This window comes from Poecilia latipinna, unplaced genomic scaffold, assembly GCF_001443285.1.
Source record: "Poecilia latipinna isolate Pla-1442-1.1 unplaced genomic scaffold, P_latipinna-1.0 Scaffold192, whole genome shotgun sequence".
NCBI classification, from domain to species: Eukaryota; Metazoa; Chordata; class Actinopteri; order Cyprinodontiformes; family Poeciliidae; genus Poecilia; species Poecilia latipinna.
In genome coordinates, this window is record NW_015112808.1 from 86,696 (window position 1) to 106,073 (window position 19,378).

Here is a 19,378-nt window from a genome sequence, read left to right on the forward strand (position 1 = left end):
TTATTTTCTAATTAAACCTTAAAAATATTATCCATTTTTTTTATTTTGTATGTTTATCCTTAGTTTGTTTCTTTTCTGGCTTCCTCTTGGCTCCAGTACTCTGCTAAAAAGATTATAAAAGCACACTATAAAAAAACAGCATTATAAAAAGTGAGTAAGATGCATAAGATTAATAGGTTGCCTTGTCTGAAAGTTGCTGTCCACATTAATCAGGAGTTGTGTTAGATGTTTTAAAGACCCTTCCTGTGTACAAATCTTCATGCTCTGCTTTTGACCCACAAACTGCATCAAACTATATCGCCATTCCGGGTTATTGAAAGTGCACATTTGCTCTGCCGGTCGTTTCATCAAGAGCTTTGGCGATGTAAATTGTTCCAGTAAAAATGTCTCCCTTTTTGTATTTGTTTCTGCCGGCTCCAGCGGGTGACCCCTTCCACTGTCGAGGTTCAAGTGATTTTACAGGCCTGGCAGGATGTAAATTGCTCTCGGTTCCAAGACAAACACAGGTAATGAGCTAGATCCAGCTGAAAGCAGAGACATAGCCTGTGTTCCCCCCCCCCCTCCACCCCACACACCCTTTGTGAGTGCACTCAGAGCTTGCCTTTAGTGTGTGAATGAGTCCAGACGATAGGGGTGTTCTCCATTTAATCTACCCTTGAGACATCGATCAGTCTATCACGGGGCAGAGGGGAAATTATTACAAATGGAAATGGCTTCTGGCTCCATCTCGCTGTCTCTCTTTCTTCTCCTCGTCTTTCTCGGCATTGTTCGCAGGCGCCTTAGTAAAATCGGCGATTCATTGTTGAGCGCACGCATGCACGGAGACATTTCTCCTCTGTTTTTATTCTTCCTCAGAGCGTAGTGCGGCTTCTCCAAAATCCATCTGTTCATTTAATAGTATCTCTGAGAACATGGGGCCTTTTTTCTTTGTGCAGAAAGTACTTTTTTATTACGATATCATTCAAATCCTTTTTTTTTTTTTTTCTTGGGCGACTCATGGCTTAACACAGCTGTTTTTTGCACAGGGTAGAGCAGCTTCACCGTATTCAGAAGATGCAGTTTTCCTTGGTTTGATTCGTCACCCCGGACCGTTTGGTGCATCGTGTCATCCTTACTGTCTCTGCCCTTCTTAATGTCCAATTACTATCGAATGAAGCCCTGTAATGCAACAAGAACCTTAAAAAATGGTGTTTGGAAAATTAAATTTCTCCTCTCTTGTTGTACAAAAAGTTACGTACAAAGTAAAAGTTTTCATTGTAAATTTTAGTAGTGTAGAAACCAGTTTATGCAAACTAAGAATACATATATAAAGAACAATAAAAGGGATAAGAAAGAACATTCTTAAGGTTTAATTTGCAAAATCTAACTTATTTGTTATACTGATGTCCACCAAGGCTCAGTTCTAGGTCCACTTCTTTCTTCTGAATTTGCTTCAGCGTGAATCTCACTGTATTTATTTAGAGTCTATTGCAGTATGTGCAGCAGAATCGTGTCTTTGTAAATATTAAAAATCCAAGACCAGATTTGTGATCGATGGTAATTAAAATCCATATAGCAAATAATCAAACACATCTCAGAAATACAATGTCTTCAGCTTGTTCACATGAGACTGTTTCGGGGAAACTGCCAGTATGTTTGAATGTTGATTGGGGAAACTTCAATGTGTAGACATCACTGGTCACTGTTTAGAAAAGAGAGACGTACAAGACGCAATACCAAGCATACCATTTTATGCTAAAAGTATTTTTCATGCATTTAGCCATTTTTTTCCCCCACATTCAAGCAATTATGTGACCCTTCTGTCATAAGAAGCTACAGCACATAAAATCAGACACTACAGGCCTTTGACAGGAAGCTCATCAGATCGCAACAGTCAAAATGGTGGCTGAAAATCTCACCAATCTCAAACTTATTTTTAGATTGCCTAAACGGAAAGGCTTGACGACCTTTTGTTTCCACTGACGGTTTTTGGTTCAGTGAGTCTTGGACCGTCCAGTGGGAGTTAAAAGGTGGAGTTACGTAAAACTCCTCGGGGACAAACGGCTCTCTCTGCACAAAGAGTCGGCATCAGGAGTTCACATTTCATTTAAGTCATAGATATGTAAATGTATAGCATTTTTATAACAACTGAAGGTAGCACAATTACTTGATTATGCTATGAAATGGTATCATGTGCCTGGAAAACGCATAATATCCTGCAGAGGATAGTGACGGGAACTGAGGAGGCCATTTGAACTCATGCCATCAAGCAGATGGTAACACAAAATTTAATAGTTGAACCAGCAGACGGCTGTCTGTAACAAGCTGTTCAAATTCTGAGCTGCTAAGATTGTGAACTTTATGATTTTGCTCTTATTTTAGGTATCGTAATAGTGTTATGTCAAACTTTGTTTTATTTCAATCGATCAATCAAACAATCAGTTTCAACTGTAAAGCACCCGTCATGTTGGAGGCAGCTGGCTGGAAACGCATAATAAAAGGTATTTCTGAACTTGGTTTGAACCATCCAGGGTCACAGTCTGCAGGTGCAAATACCAGAGTTGTGAAGTAAACTGAAACTGGTGGGATCCTCCCTTTTGCTCCAATCTCTGTAAGAGGGCTGGTGGAGATTAAAAGTGATGCACCTTCATCTTTTCTTCACTTCCCTGGACTAGCCAGGGCAGTCATTGCTTGTATTCTTTGCTTAATTTCTTAATAAAATAATAATCAAAATGGATTTTGATTCATTCTTGATTGACTCAGTGTTTCACCTTAGGTAAGACTTATTTATTTCCTCAACAGTAGTCATTGTATTAAAGCCTTAATTCCAGTGGCAATAAAATTATCTGAATATGAATGCACATCATTTGGTTCACTCTGTAAGTGTACACTCTTTATTGTCATGGTGACATAGCAGTTTTCAAGGCAAGAAAAATCAAAACGAATGCTTAAAAAGATTTTGCCACTAAGTGTGTTTTGTAGCTCACTTTTGACACGGCTTGGTGTTTTTTTTTTTGGACAGTCAAGGACAAATACGCCGTTTGTCCATGTTGCTGCTCGACTTGCCACATGCCCTTGTCCACTTCTGTCATCAGAAACAGTTTCTCTGAATAAACTGACTCTGTGAGCGTCTGGAATGCAGCCAGACCCAACGAATCGGCTCAGATCTTTTATTTTAGATTCCGCTCGCCGCTTTATGTGCAGCATGGATGTGTGTTACTTATTTTCAGATGATGCCGAACGTGCGTGCGTGTGCGTCTTTGAAACGACTGGTGCTCATCCTGTCGTTCTTGACATTCTGCGACATCGTTTGCTTTTTCTGTTATTACATGAAACACTTGGTGCTACTTGGTTTTCGATTGTTTCGAGCTCCAAAAGCCTCCTACAAACACATCTGTCTCCTTCCCCATGTTATCTGCCTTCACAGTTGTTCTCTTGCTTTGATCTCGCTGCCGCCGTCTCATGCTGTCTCTGTGTGCTGCTCCATCATCGATCACTCTGCAGGTCTGCGCTTCCAAAATGTTAGCTACGGCTGCCTTCTTTGAAATGTTACTTGCGTCTGCCGTCTCTGAGAGACAGCAACATTTTTCTTTTTCTAAAGATGGTCTCGTATTTCTTCAAGCAACCCTCGTGACTACGGTCGACATTAATGTGGATACTCTGTTGGTGAGTTGGTCGGGCCCAACGCATCGCCAAGCCTTGAAACTTCCACCTGAAATGTCTAACAGATTTCTGCCACATCAACTCCCAAGATCAAAGATTGGGGGCGATGAAGACTCCAGCAACACTTAAAGTAATAAGAAACAACTCTATTTGCAGATCAAAGTGTTTCAGCTTGTGGCCTTCATCGGGCTCATGTTCAGGTGTTCAAACTATTTGGGTCTTTGTGCTCTCTGTGGTAAACTTAAACTCCATTGTGCCCTAGATGTTGGATGTTGGAGACGTCTTTGTATTGTTTTTTTTTTTTTCCTCTAAGAATAGCCCACAAACTATCGGCATTGCTTCTTCCCAGTTGGCCACGTTTGTTTTACTCTGAAGTCGCTTTCTGTCTTGAGAAGCCTGGTAAATGCCTTCCAATGCAGTTCTGCTTTATTTAAATCCCACTTGAGTGCTCTGCCTGGACTTTCTCCCATTGAGCTGGATTCCTACATTTTCCAGCGGACCAATCGGCGAACAGAAGGAGAGGTTAAGAACGACAATATCGATTTTCTCACCGTTTTAGAATTGTAGTCTTCCTGTGGTTTTAGGCATCAGAGGACGTGAAATAAGCAGATCAGTCCGTGTTGGCCACGCTTATAAATGTTATCATTTTCAGCCAATTTATTTTGATTGGCACTTTTCTCTTTGCAGTGTAGGATGGTTGTTTACGGTGCAGTTTCTGGTAAGCTTCATAGCGTTGAACTGGCGCCTTCCATACATCACGGCCAATCGTTAGTGACTGGGTAAAGTTCAAAACTTTAACACAGTCCACGCCTCCAGAAAGCAATCGTTGCTCAACAGCTGAGAGTCCAGACCCTCCGGACGGAGCAAAGTGTTTGACAAGAGGCTAGTTTTAAAAGACTAGGTCTCGAGAGGTTTTGAAAATCAGCCGACATTTATAAAATCTATATTTATAAATCTATAGTCGACCATGGAATTACCTTCCTCAGATAATGCTACGTTCTGCTTTCTGACGGCATCGACCTCATCTTTGGTGCTAACTTTCACTTCAAGTGGCAGGATCACCACACTGAATGTCTAATGTTTATTGAAGGCAAACCTTCTTATATATACACATCACAAAAGGGGTGGAAAATGTTTCACAAAAAACCTAATATTGTGACAGCGGTTCAGGCTTTCAGTACTCACTGAGGTGTCTCTTATGATTCCTAGTCTTTTCTCTGCACAGGCAAAGGAGTATTTTGTGTTTTCCTGCCACTAATTATTGCTCTCTTTGATTCTGTGCACGTTGTTGATTGACAGAAAATAGAACGTGCCAAAATAATTAACCCCGTCGAGTAGGAAATGGAAGAGATACCTTCTTTCTGGCAGCCGTGGCAACCAAAAGATACTGTGCATTTTCTCTCTTTCTGACCTCATTAGGTCTTTTGAGCATGAAATGTCAAGTGCCTGCAGAGGCACTGAATGCTTCTGGGACTTACTGTCAGTCCATCTGTGGCTGTTTTTAGTCCTGCTTTCTCACACTCCTCCTCATAAATCCACTTAGTCATCTTAAGATTTTCCTCTCCAAACATCAGTAATCTCACACGCGATAGAGAGGCCTTGAAGTGACCAACGTCTGCATTGGTTTGCAGGCTATTCCGCCCGTTTCCTCCTGCTCTCCATAACGAGGTGAATTAAAGCCAAAGAGTTCTTTCACAGCTCTGCGTTAGTCACTGTTTGCATACAGTTATATTTAAAGTTTAGAGTTTTTTTTCTCCTCGTCTTGGACTCGCATCCCCGAGGTTTACGATATTCCAGCCGTTTATTTCCCCTCTGCTCTGGCCTGTCCTGCTTCTGCGTCCCCTTCTCCCGCTCACTCATAGACTAATGACTTGTTCATATTGCAAGCGTCATTTGTTACTCATAATTACAGCTGAATTAAAATTTACTGCAGCTTATAAAACTGCGCCCACTGCTTACAAATGATTAAACATCCAAATATAGGTTTATGCTGTTCAGGAGTGAATCCGACTCTCAGAGGAGACGGATAAAGCCGTTATGCTCATCAGTGCAATTATAATATCATAAGCAAGAACTTTAAATTGTAGCTAAACACAAGTTGTGTTTTTTTTTTAATGGTTTTTTTAAATGTTTTTTTCAAGAGCATATTTAAAATATTTGAAAGAAAACGCAGGTTGGCATGCTATTGGCTGGTGTTTGTAAAGCACCCAATCCAGTCTGCTTTACAATTTTCCTTGACCCTGATTGGTTGTACTCTCAGGTCTGGCAGTAAGCCTGTATACATTAGCCTCTGCAGCAGTGCTAAGACAGTTTCCACTGTTTTTATTGATAAAACCATATTTTGTCTTTTATTGAGTCTTGTTTGCCATATTTGTCTCCCCCGTATGGAACAGCCAACTTTACCAAACCTGGAAGCAAAAGAAACCATTGATGGTTTTTTTAATTTTGGTTTGGCTTTTAGCTCACTTTAATAATTAAGGTCATCCTTACTTACCTTTACCTTATCATATTTTCTGTATTATCTTTGTTTATTACTCCTTCTTTTTGTTATTTGTCACCGTTTGCTTTAAGCACATTTTAGAGTCAATTCTTTGAATAATCATGTCAGCCTCTTGGTCTTTCACCCAGTGTCATTTTTTATAGCTACTTATTTTTGTACCTTTCTGGCACCTTTTCATGTATGAAAAGTTCTCATTGATCGATTAATTGATTAATCTAAACCTCAGTGTAGGTGTTGAGTTGTTGTCCTGACGGAAGCTGAACCTCATGATGTTTCGCTTCTGGAAGCAATTTGTTTGACTGGACTTTATTTAGGGGAATCAGATTTAAACGGGGGCGTCGATTTAAAACTTTGATCCTCTAAGTACTTGCGCATACTTTTTAAATCAAAACCACGGTGGGCGTTATCTGCGGATAAGCTGTTCCTCTGTCTTGCACTCAAGTTTTCCCGGATGTTCTGACAGCTGCCACCGCGTGGAACCTCTTCGCCTGAGTGATGATTGACAGGTGACACAGATTTCACCAAGCAGGACCGGCAGCGTTTCTTGCGACGCGACCCGATGAGGCCTCCGCCTCTCTTGCCGTGAACGGCGGCGCGGTCGGCCCGGATGCGGTCGCTGTGATTCCGACGTGAGAGGAGGGCGAGCAAAACACCGCAGCTCTTCCCGCCTGTCGCCGCTTGTGAAAACTGTCGTCTTTCGCCGCAGCTGCCACCTGAACGGCAGGTGCAGATGCGTGGGGCAGAGTGGACTGCCACCGAGGTCGCAGAGCCCTTTTGGTTTTGGTCTGGAAGCGTTTTGCCTCCCTAGAGTCCGTCCTGCCACAAAGAGAGGGCAATGCTGCGGGGCGACCCAAGAAGTACAAAGTGACAGTTTCTTAAAAATGCCCCAGATTCCACTTCCCCGCGCAACCGAGGCATAACCCTGGGGTTATTAGTTGTAAAAAAGGAAAAAAAAAAAATAGCACGAACCATATTTCCTGCCAGTGTCAGGCGTGTAGAGCATTTTCCAGCACTTCCATACAGGCTGTAAAAGCTGTCACTTCCTTGGTGCCGCTCAGCTTGCTTTATCCTGTGAGCACATCAACATTAATGCTTTGAGGCAGGCAGGCAGCCAGATATACGAACGCGGTGGAGCTGAGGCACACTGTGTTCCAAGTCGGGATGTGGCGGCCCACTCGGCACCCACAAGCATCCATCGTGTATAAAACGTAAAGATCAATCTCGTGTGCGACCGCAGAACCAGATGATGATGGAGATGTTCGTTTAATTTGCTCTGAAAGCTGAGTTTGAAATCGTCACCAGCTGAAACGGAGAAATCCAACTTATTTTGCTAAAAAAAAAGTCAAAAAAATTATTTTTATCTACTGGTGATCATATAAGTTTTTTTTTTTGTTTTTTTTTTTAAACTAATAACATCGACTATCATTAAGTGTCTCTTGTGGGAACAGCACAAAGGAGCCGTCTCTTCTTCTTTGTCCCTAACTCCACTCCTCACTCCAACTCCCATTTGTCAGGATTCTGGATCCGTTCCCAGGCTGCCATATTTCATCTGTGCAGGAGACGGTATGCGTTGCCGTGCAAATGATTAATAATTCTTTTTCGCATTTTGTCACATTATATTCGCCGTGTCTTCTGTTTTTTTTTATTTATTGGGAATTTATGTGACAGACGAACACGTAATCTAATAATTGTAGAAGATGAAGGCAAACAATCGATGGCTTATGAGATTTGTTTCATAAATAACTGAGCTGCTTTAGCACCAGGATGTGCTTTATTCTGCAGCTGAATTCAATAAATTAGAATATAAATCCTGGTAAGTTTTGATTGGCAGATTTAAATAACCTTTAAGCAGGTATTAAACAGAGTTTATATAAATATGTGTTGGTGTGTTTTAACGTTCTGCTTTTAAATGTCATATTTTCATTAACTGAAAGGGGGAAACCATCATAATTAGCAGGAAAAACGTTTTTCAAACATCCACCTTTGTGTCTGTAAGTCATTTCGTTCAGCTGGAAGATGAATCTCTGCCTTAATCTCCAGTATTTGTAACCTAATCTAACGGGTTTACTCTCTTCCTATATTTAGCTACATCTGTTTTCCTATCAACTCTGACCAGTGTCCTCAACAGGTAAAGCTATTACCACCAGGGTTCATGCATCTTCAGGGTGTTTTTCACCACGTAGGATTTTGTATTGAGGCCAAGTGGTTTCATTTAGGTCTCTTCTGACCAGAGCACCTTACTCTACATCCATTTACTCTACATCTCAAGATGTAGAGCGAACTAGAACCAGAAGACCTGAGTGCTCTGGAAGGTTGATGCAATAACAACAAGTCTTTAATGTATGTGGGTACTAAGCATTCAGTGATTTATAAAGTGACAAAGTCTATTCTCTGAGCTACGGGAAGCCAATGTAGAGACTTTAGAAGTGGGTGTTCTATCTCTGGTTTTAGCGAGGATGCAAGCAGCAGCGTTCTGGATTTGAGTAAAGATAAACACATGTACAAGTTTCTGTAGACCTCACTGGGACATTAGTCCTTTAATCCCGGCAATGTTCTTCAAGCGATAGAAGGCCGACTTTGTCACTGTCTTTTTTTGACCCTGAAGGTTCATGGAAGTGTCCATTACTACATCCTGATTTTGGGCCGGGTTACTAGTTTCTACCTGTAATAACTGAAGCCGAATTTCTTCTCTAAATCGTTCCTCTTTTGCCGTGAAGGATGACAACTTCAGTTTCGTTTCTGAAGAAAGTTATGGCATATCAATGCATTTTCTTGTTGCATGCAGTGACTCAACACTTAAATGTGTTCATAGCCAACTGGTGACATTGAGCTATGCATCATCTGCATAATTATGGTAATTTAAATTGTAATTTCTTATAATCTGAGCTAGTAGGACAGTATAGATATTATGCAGGAGGTGCCCAAAAAAAAACCCCCAAAAAACAATTTAAGATAGATGTATGGCTGTGTGGGTAGAGTAGTCGTCTTGTGATCAGAAGGTTGTAGGTCCGATTCCAGCTTCCTCCTGCCACATGTCGATGTGCCATTGGGCAAAGCACGCTGTGTGAGCGTTTGTGAGTGTGAATGGGTGAATGTGACTCTAGTGTAAAGCGCTTTGAGTGGTCAAAAATGATTGGAAGTACATTAGTACTTTAATCCTAGAAACATTCTGCAGGTGATAGAAGGCCGACTTTGTAACTGTCTTTATTTGTCTCTGAAGGTTCCGAGACATGTGATCCTTGGGGAAATTGATGAAAAGGAATATATGTTTCAAAGCCATTACTTATATTCCTAAACATGAACCACATTTTTTTTTTTCTTTTTGTGTTATTCTCATTGTACCAATGGAATCGGTACCGATCTGAATCGGCAGGCTCTGCCATCTCTTACTTTGCTACAGAAATCCAACTAACTCATAATACAATCCACATTTAATGCCGTTGGAGGCACAGCAACGGATCAGGTGATGAGAGAAGCTGCATGCTTTGCCTTTTCAAATGGCTCAATAGGAGAGCAGCAGCATGGTTTATCTACACACTTCCAGAGCGTTTGAGCATCTACTCCGTCTGCATTTTCAGTTGCTGCCAACCACCGCCGTTTATTTAACAGCAGCGCTGCAGTGTTTGTTAGCTTCAGATCTTTTTTTTTTTTTTCTTTTTTAGTGACTAGAGAATACTGTTGGGAGTTTTTTGAGTTGCTTCTCATCTGACGAACAGCGGTGATCACACAGAGACGGAGGCGCAGTGTATTTGGGCTGACAGCTAAATTACTTTAGTGCTCTTAAACCTTCACTGACTGTTTGATGAGCTTTGAAAAGGAGCGGCGGTGAAGTTTTTATCTCGCTGCCGTCTGTTTCTAACGAACTCTGCAAACTTGTTTTCCTGTGATTGGCCACTGTGATATTTTCTTAATGTCAGAAAAGTGACTCTTTGAGGAGTTAAAAGATCATTCCCTTCCAACTCTGGGCAGATGATGCAGGAATACGTTTTTAACAGCTGGTTTGCATCTGTTGACAGGAGGTGAGGCCTTACCAGCAGCAATGCTGCTGCTAATCATAATGCGGTGCTGACGCCTGCCTGAGTCGTAGCTGGTGATGAAGTAAAACTACCAGAAGCTTCGGCTTCGTTTTTAGGGGAATTTATTTAAAATTAAATTGCATAAAAGGCAGAAGACTTGTGGGGATATGTACCGAGAGATGGTCTAGTGACCAGAACTAGAAGATTTCCAGATAACCAGTCGTGACGAGCTTATCAGGGATTAGGAAAATGAATTATTTTTCAGCACAACGCATCTGCCGGTTCAGATTTTTGTTTTTCTTTTGTTGTTTCTAAAATTTCATATCTTAAGATGAATGGAGGCTAAATGGAAAAAAAAAGTTTTCTCCCGTCCAAAATTAAATAAGAAAAAAATAAAACAATCTGTTGACAGTAACACCATTTCATCCGCTCTAATTCTGCCAGTGTTTTTTTTTAAAAAAATGCTCTATAGTAATTAATGACGTCTCTCACTGAAGTAGCATTGAAGAAGTGAAAAAAAATAAACTGCATTATTTTATATCAGTTTTTTTTTTTTTTTCTTTTACAATCACTACAAAGGGAAATTATTTAACAGTTGCTCTTAATTAATTCTTGGCTTCAGTCGCTAAATAAGAACATTCTCATTTCCATTAAATTGTCTTTAAACACCCTTAACGAAGCGGCTTTTACTCAAACTGAAGCCGCGTTCGGCACTTCGGTTTTATTTCTCCGACGCGTTTTAAAGCCCAATCGATTGAAGTAGAGACGAGGTTGGAACTAGTTTGACTTTGCAGACAAACGACGGCGTCTGTAATAAGTTCCTCTTTTCTCTCCAAAGGGTGATTTAGTTAAAAAACAACAACAACAAAAAAAACCAGAATGTGTCTTAACTTTCCTGCACTCTCATTTGAACTGCAATTACGCCAGCGATGAGTCAGCAAGAGTTCACCCTTTAAAAAAAAACAAAAAAAACCCCAGCAAAAACAAACGATCTAAAAACAGAAAAAGTGGGAGAGATATTTTTAGGTAGTTGTTGGGGATTTCAAACCAGATCTTGTGGACAGAGGGGGGAAGGCTGCTGGTTGGAAATCGTCTTGCTAGCCTGCAGGAGCGCCTCGCTCTGTTTTTCTTCCTCTGCTGTGAACTAATTAGTTCTCTGTGGCCTGAAATGATTGCTGTGTCATTCAACTTGACTGGCACACAGAGCTGTTTATTTACCCCTTTGTTTCCCCCGCTGCTGCCTGCAGACGCCGCGGTGAACGTCGCTGCTAATGGTTATGAGTGTGTCGCGTGTAGACTCTTTGTCATTTGTCACTGCAGTGAAGATGTGTGTGTGTGACTTTTATTCTCGTAATTAGTGCGAAACAAATGAGAAGTAGGCAATTCGGCAACCATATAGTTTAAAATACCTTCAATTTTTTTCTTCTTCCTGTAAATAAAACGGTAGATTCAGCGTTTATATTTTTTTCATTTTGTGAACTGCAACAGCTGCGGGTTTCTGACTAGTTTTGTTTCATACTTTTTGCAGCTTCTGTCTGGATTTAGGAAGAACAAAAGGAAAATAAAACAAGTCGAAACTGTTTGACGGCAACATTCCTGAAGATCTTAAAAAGATCTGGCAAGTAAATATTTGGAAATGAACTTTACTGCATAACTCAGAAATCAGTTGTTGACTGATTGATTGTTGGCGTCGCAGAGATGTGAGGGATTTTTGTTTAATGCAGCCGAACTCTGATGCTCTGTGATCGGTGTTCAGTCACTGCCGAGTGTTTGCCCGTTTTTATGGCAGCTATCAAATAAACAGAAAGGTGTACTTTTCAGTTGAAATCCCTTAGAAATAAACACTGGATAATGTTGTACTTCTGGAAAAAAAAAAAACAACCTGCTCCTGGGTTTCTGACACTCGGCACATCTCGCTGAGGGAGCCACTAACTAAAGCTTTTATTATATCTGCAGCTTTCATTCTCTTCTGGAGGGACAATGAAAGTCATTTTTCTGCTCCTGCTTTGCCCAAAGACGGCCGTGCCTGCACAGTACAGCGTCCTCTGTCTGAAAAAAAGCAAAGGCTTCCTCGTTGCAAAACATACCGTCTCTCAAGACACTCGGGCCACAAAAGGAGCAGGCTGCTTAAACAGGTGCGAAATATGGAAGACTACTTCTCCACAAACAGACAGTTCTCACTGTGCTTATTAATGTATGTTAAAGTATATTTGGTTTTACTGAAGTGGGAGGTTGTAGCATTTTTAGAGATGGTGTCAAGTATTTAAGAAAAACCAACCCTGAATGAATGTGATGACATTTTAGGTGGGTCTCTGGCAGAAGAGTAAAGGGAGAAGAGAACAGAACCGAGGATTGATCAAGAGAATGATGAGCTGGCTATACATTTATCTCCATATAGCTGTAGTAACATCTACTTTAACCCTTTATGACCCAAGTTTCAGATGTCCTCCTGGGTATTTTTTGCATATTTTAATTGTGCGCAGTTCTTTAAATGTCCTGCAAGTAAACATATATATATATATGACTGTCTATCCATAACAACTGGAACTTTTCATGTCTAGCGAGTTATTTTTGCAGTTTACCGTCTATTAAGAGTGGCCCCTCAGATTAATCTCACTCCCGGCTACGGCGGGGAGTGAGATTACCGTAATAACCCGATATTGAATGGAAAGCGCAATGTCTCCCCTTTCGGAAAAGGGGAATTTTTCAGATGGCCAGATGTGCGGCAGATTTGCGTTACTGCAAATTTGGCTGGATCTCCGGCGCTCCTTTTGGTCTGGCAGGGTTAAAGATCAGCGATCGGTGTGTTTTCACCAAAAATGCAGCTTTATATCGGCTCTGGCTGATCATGGCATTGGAAGGGACAGACTGGAGTTGGGGTACTTTATCCCTAATCGAGGGAATCTCATGAAAAACAGCTGATAAATATGATTTCTTATGGCGTCATGACAGTCTGCTTGAAAACACAGTTTCCTGTGTTTTAAAAAAAAAAAAAAACACACACACACATTGATTTTTTTTTTCTTTCTTTACAAAGCCACAAAGATCTTAGTTGGGTTTTATTTTTCTTCATTGAACAACTCTGATAGTGGAGCAGTCTGTCCTCAAGGATCTCCTCAGAGACACGGAGATTAATATGTTGCATTCAAGTGCCATTTTGGAGTTAAAAAAAAGAAAGCATCAGCCATTGAACGGTTAGACAAACACTTTGACACTCTCGTCATTCAAGGAGCCTGATAGAGAGCGTGGAAATGAGGCCACTTATTTGTGCTCCGAACTGACTCAGGCTCCAAGGAGTTTACAGTTTATTGTCAGCCTCTTATCTTCAATAATCCTAGTGGTTATGTCCTTAGCTGAAAGGAAGTGGCTGAGTTCTTTGATTTTTATTTGCACAAAATACCTTAATTAAACCAGAGTTCTTAACGAATCAATCTCTTGATGTCATTTTGAATTGCGAACTGTTGAGCTTGTGCGTCCGGCGCGCAGTTTAAATCGAATAATTTGTGTTTCTTTTGAATAAAAAAAAAAAAAAAGGGAACGTCGCTGAATTCTTCCTGCAGCCTCATTGTGAATCATCCTGATCACCGTGTCAGCAGAGCGTCAGCAGCTACAGTGCAGCCTCTCCCGCTGCATATAAAAAATGTACCATCAAAAAAGAAAAAAAAGAAAAAGAGAAGTCAGCTATGTTCTTAAAAATGGCTCGCTTTCGCTCATTTGATCTCGGAATGCTTAGGTGCGAGGAAGTCGCGGCAATTACAGCAACTCGCCGGCATAGCATAGCAACGGCTCGTTATTCTGAAAACTTCATTATATTGAATTGAACTCATGTTTTTTTTTTTTTTTTCTTTGACACAAACCTTCTCCTCCTCCTCCATTGCGGGAGATGGAGATTTTCTTTTACAGGGATTCTTGTTACCTGTGGAGCGGCATGTATTCCACTGTAAGCTTTAACGTCTGCAGGCTATAAATAAGGCAGGAATCTGCAGCCTTCAGTCTCTTTAGTCTTTATAAAAGCAGGAAACGCACAGCCGGTGCTTCCTTCATTGATTTAGCGTAACGGTAACTGAAATGAGGTAATCTGTTAAGCTCTTATGGGAAAACTAAATAGCTTTTTTTTTTTTTTTTTTGCTGCAACAGTAACAAGGACAAAGATTTATGCTTTTGTTTACCTTCATATTAATATCCAGTTGCTTTTTATGTCTTATGCTTAAGTCTTAATATTTTTAAGCATCTTTTCTGTTTGTTTTTCTTTATTGTTTTATCAATGTAAAAAAAAAAAAGAAGAAAACTTGCTACGTAGATGGAAGTCTGAGGGTAGTCCAACAGCGGCCCACGTTGTGTTTTGTGTTAAAAAAAAGGTTAAAGTTTACAGGAAGTCTGACTCTGTAGTGATGTGTTACTGGAGGACATGATTGACAGTACTTGAAAACCAGCTAAAGAGTATTAAAGTCAAACACAATCAAATACAACTGAAGTAAATATATTTTCTTCTTGTTTTGCTTTTCAGTTAAATCCTAGTTAGGTAATCGGTGAGTAGAGCGAAGAACAGGCTGGTCACATGCATGTAAAGGTAGCAGAAATTAAAACGGACAACATTGAGAGAGCACGTTTGTACGCTTCATTAAACTTTCTTGAGATACAATATTCAAGTCTGAGGTTTTCTTGTGTTTTCCTAAATACTTCCATTTTGTTTGGTCATGCTCGGCTGGTTGCGATTGGTTCTTCACCCAAACAAATTCAGTATTTGCAAGGAATACTCTGGATGAAAAACACCAGTTTGTGATAGTGGTTTCATTTTTTTTTTTTTAAAGGATGTTTTTTTGGTTTCTATTGGCCTTTATTTGACAGTATGTCAACAGGAAAAGGGGTTTTTTTTTGAGAGAGGGCGGCAAAGGTCAACAGGCCCAGACTCAAACCTGTGACGTATAGAACGAGCGTGTAAACACACTCACACACACACACACACACACCACAGGTTATTCTTTGTTCATAAAGATACATGCTCTCATATCAGTCTCGTTGAACGTAAACCTCCTAAAGCGGGACCAGAACTCCGACTTTACAGCTGCGCTTTTAGAGATTCGTGTCGAACGTGAGCAAGTGGTGAGGCTCGTATCGTTGACGTGTGCGTTGGTGCAGTATCATCCAAAAACTCTATGAAATTATAAGCATTGAGACCTTTTATGGAAGTCCTACGACAAGCTCTTGATCTCTCCAATCCGTTACGTTCTATTGCAAATGGAGGTTACATTTTTTTTGTCTGTAGTTTAGTCAGCTTTCCTCTTGTTGTCACAAGTTTGTTTTTCCTCTGAAGAGATCTGGACTTTTTTCCCTTAGTTATTATTACTGTAACAGTTGTGGATATCTTCCACTGCTCAGTAAAAATCAATCCAGATACGTCACGCAGGAACACAGAACCAAAGGCATTTGGATGAGCGGATGAGGAACGCGACCCAAGAATGACCTCGGCACCAGGTCGCCATCGGATCAGATGGAGCCCGTCTTTAATGATTACCCTAACCGACTTGAAATGATGTGACATGTTCTTTTAAAGTAACTGTATTCAAGTTGTTATAACTTAAATCACTCCGATCATTCAGACGCTCGGCTTCGTCTAACAGCGTATTTGCATTCGCTGCGCTCGGGGCCAACAGCCGCTCAGACGCTAGCAAAGAACTAAGTGAGTGTTGGTCCAATTTAATGATCTCTCTCTCTCTCTTTTTTGCACCCAGTTGCTTAGCAACGTGGATCAGTTTGTCTGAAGCCTTGGCGTCCTGACTGAAACTTTGCGTCGTTTGAGGAAAGTTTGATTCCACACTAAAGACGTGTGGAATCAAACTTTCCTCCTTCTTCTTTCTCCTCTCGGCTGTCGCAGGACTCAGGCCCGACCTGACGCGTTTTCAGCACCGCCTCTGAACCAATGAAAGCAGAAAGTTAAGAGGAAGTCTGATTGGTTTTGGGCTTGACGGAGACATCAGGTTGATTGAATCCCACCTTCTCCTGTTAGCTACCGTAGTTAATAGTTAAATTGCAGCTTCAATTTCTGGCAGCGTGTTGGAGGAAAGCTCTCAGGACAGGAAGTCTAAAGCATCACCTGCTATTCTCTCCCTCCCCAAGTCAATTTTCTGCTGTAAATCATAGTGGCAGAGGAGGGGGATTAAAAGAGGAATAAGAGGGAATGGGAGCTCTTACTGCAAAGACACAGCTTGAATAAAATCAAGTATTTCTGTTTCACCTGACTCCCAAATCTCAGGAGGGAGCCGTTATATTTTTTACCAACAGTGATGGTTTCATTTAAGTTTTACAAAGATTTGATTTGTCGATGCTGATTTTTATCTGATTTCTCTATAGGTCATGTAGCACAAGAAGACACTGGAGCAGCATTCGTTTTATTTTATTTTTCTGTCATAAGTGGTCAGTAAGTATTCATATTACCAGTAGCAGGGGCGATGTTATAGTTAGAAAACAATAAATAAATCAGGGTTTTAGTATTTTTAAACAAAACAGTTGCACAGTTGGCATTTTAAGATGCCTTTCTCGTCTCATAGCAGAAATTAGCATTGGCAGCGTTAGCGGTGCTGAAGCTGAAGTCTGAGTTTGTATTCTGTAGAGAAAATAGAATTGGAAATGTTGACAAAACTATGTCAACATTTCCAGGGTTAGCATGTTTCATAGCTGAGGTTGAAAGTTAACAAGAATATATAACAGAGCAATTTTTGTGCTCCGTTTACCCTTCCTGTTAGCCGCTGAAAGTCTTTCTCTCTAACAGCTGGAAATGAGCCGTCTCTTACATTTCTTTAACTTGTCCTGAGTTACTTTTAAAACGCCTCACGGTCATGTAATAACTGCTAACTTTTGCATTGTCTCACTGCAGTGACGGCATCCACACCGAATGTCCCAGCAAGAGCTGCTCACATGTGATGAGTTCACTGATTGGAAAAAGATCAGACTTTTGAGTATCTAACTGACCAGTCATCAACCAGAAAAAATAAAATAAATAAATTAAACAGTTATGATCACTTGATATATCTTTGTTTCAAATATGGATTATATAAGGAGGAACATCTTTTTATAATGAATGACACGAGATGGATACGATATAATAATTTACACTATTGGCTGTGATTGGCTGCCGATATCGCAGCCAATCACAGAGCAGAACTGGCTCAGGTCCATTTAAAACACAGTGAGACTCGGTGAGATACAACTGAGCCCAGTTACATTTACTTTTGAGCAGAATTACCATTACAGACTGAACATTGATGTTTTAATGGTTGCTTCTGTTTATTACCATTAATATTTCTCACTATTCCAATTGTTTGACTTGCTGAATTCAGCTCATAAAGGCTCCGTTGATCCCAAGGAGGAAATAAATGTCGCCGTAACTGGAATTATCCAAGAACAGAGAGCGAGCCGTCATCTCAGGACGGCTGAACAAAGGGACAGAACCTCCTCCTCATTTGTCACCACATCTGTCGGCAATTAGGTGCAATTATCTTGACCATGGAAGACGGCTTCAAAGTCCATCCCAAAATGCAACTGGGCTGGAGACTGATTTCCACACGCTAGTTCTTGTTTGTCCTGAGCGGATTAGAAAACGTGGCACATGACATATGCATATTTAAGAAACTTTACCTGCGTGTGCCGCCAGTGACAAGCCACTCTGTCTGCTTTGCTTACTCAGTGATTACCATGAAAGAAAAAAAACAAAAAGCCAGAGGATGACAGTCTGTGTCTGCTCCTCATCTTTATTTCATCAGGGTAAATGTTGTGGCTTCTCATCGCCCGTACTGAATACGTTTGTTTTTCATTAAGTCCCACTCTCGGCAGAAGGAACTGCAGACTCGCCGTTCTGCTGCAAACAGATTTTTAATTTTTTTTTGTACCCAAACATAACGCTGTGTCATCAACACAAACGTACAGAAGCACATTTCCTCACTTTGCTTTTGCCAACACGGACTAAATTAGAAAGCGAAAGCATCATTTTTCAGAATGATTCACTTTGACAGGCCTGGTCGTTGCTTTGTCACTCCGCGCGCAACCTCGCGTTTCGCCGCCCGATTGTTCCGGCCACGTTGTTGCCGTCTTTGAAGCAGAAGGCGTTTGCCGGTGTCGCTTTGCTTTATTTCGACAAGTCGGTTGTGTTTTCCTCGCTTGCTGCCATTACTCCAGTCAGCCTTAATCATGTGTGCACTCAGAAAGCGGAGCGCTGCCAAACACAGCAGATGTTTGTAGACAGGATAACCCGTTGTGTTCGAGTGCTGTCGGTACAACGGAAACTACAGTGCAAGAAAACAGTACAGATTTTTTTTATATATATATATGTATACGGCAACAGATGAAAGTGTTCAATTAAACATTGATGAAGCAGAAAGGGTGTAAATGCTGTTTGGTTTGGATTTCTTAAACAAATCCCTATCCAAGTGTAAACGCTCTGATGAATGCAGTATTTTCATGTGTGAAGAAGTCCTTAGGGAAACGGCTTTATTGGTTTATTTAACAAACGTGCTGTAAAGTGAAATCTCCCATGGATGGATGGATGTCATAGTAACATATAACAAGGAATATATTGATGTAGTATGAATTAGTCCTGCTGTAGCAAACAGTGTATTAAAACACTTAAATTGAACAGGTGTTGTGTTCTTCATGTACAGTAGAAATATTTTCTGTTTGATAAAGATTGTCTGTCTGTGCAGGGTGAGATGGTTAAAAGTAGAGCTGCCTTCTCCGAGCTCTCCCAGTGCTGACTAGCAACAACCAATCAGAGCAAGGAGGACGGTCTTGGCGCTGTCAATCATGGCCATGTGCACGCTGCTCACCTTTTTCCTCGCCTCTGCCCCTTGCTTTCTTACAGGTGGAGGAGATCAATCTTTTCACAAATGATCCGTCACATCACGATGATTCCGAGACTCGGCTCAGTTAGGAGATGCACTATCATGCAGAAATTTGACTTTGTTGTCACTAAACCTATTTTGGATTGGTGAAGTAAATGACATATATATTGAATTATTTTCTAATGAGTTCCCAGGAGAACTCCTTGAACTAAGTCTGGAAAACTGTCTCCGGATCATTTAATTAATTTGCTTTATTTTTTTTCCCTTTAACTCATTTAATTCCTGTTTTATCTACAAGTGCAAAGAGAGATGCTACATGACACCGGAGATATATATATATATATATATATATATATATATATATATATATATATATATATATATAT

The 19,378-nt window shown here is 40.6% G+C and overlaps 1 protein-coding gene and 1 long non-coding RNA gene across 12 annotated transcripts in view; both read left to right on the top strand.

The window, feature by feature from the left end:
- Window positions 1-19,378, top strand: part of auts2a (activator of transcription and developmental regulator AUTS2 a) — a 360,916-nt gene that overhangs the window by 32,188 nt on the left and 309,350 nt on the right. The gene's annotated exons all lie outside the window — the stretch shown is intronic.
- On the top strand, window positions 15,973-16,397 carry LOC106946458 (uncharacterized). The gene is made up of 2 exons (XR_001424776.1): window positions 15,973-16,136; window positions 16,193-16,397. It is a non-coding gene; the product is annotated as an uncharacterized LOC106946458 (long non-coding RNA).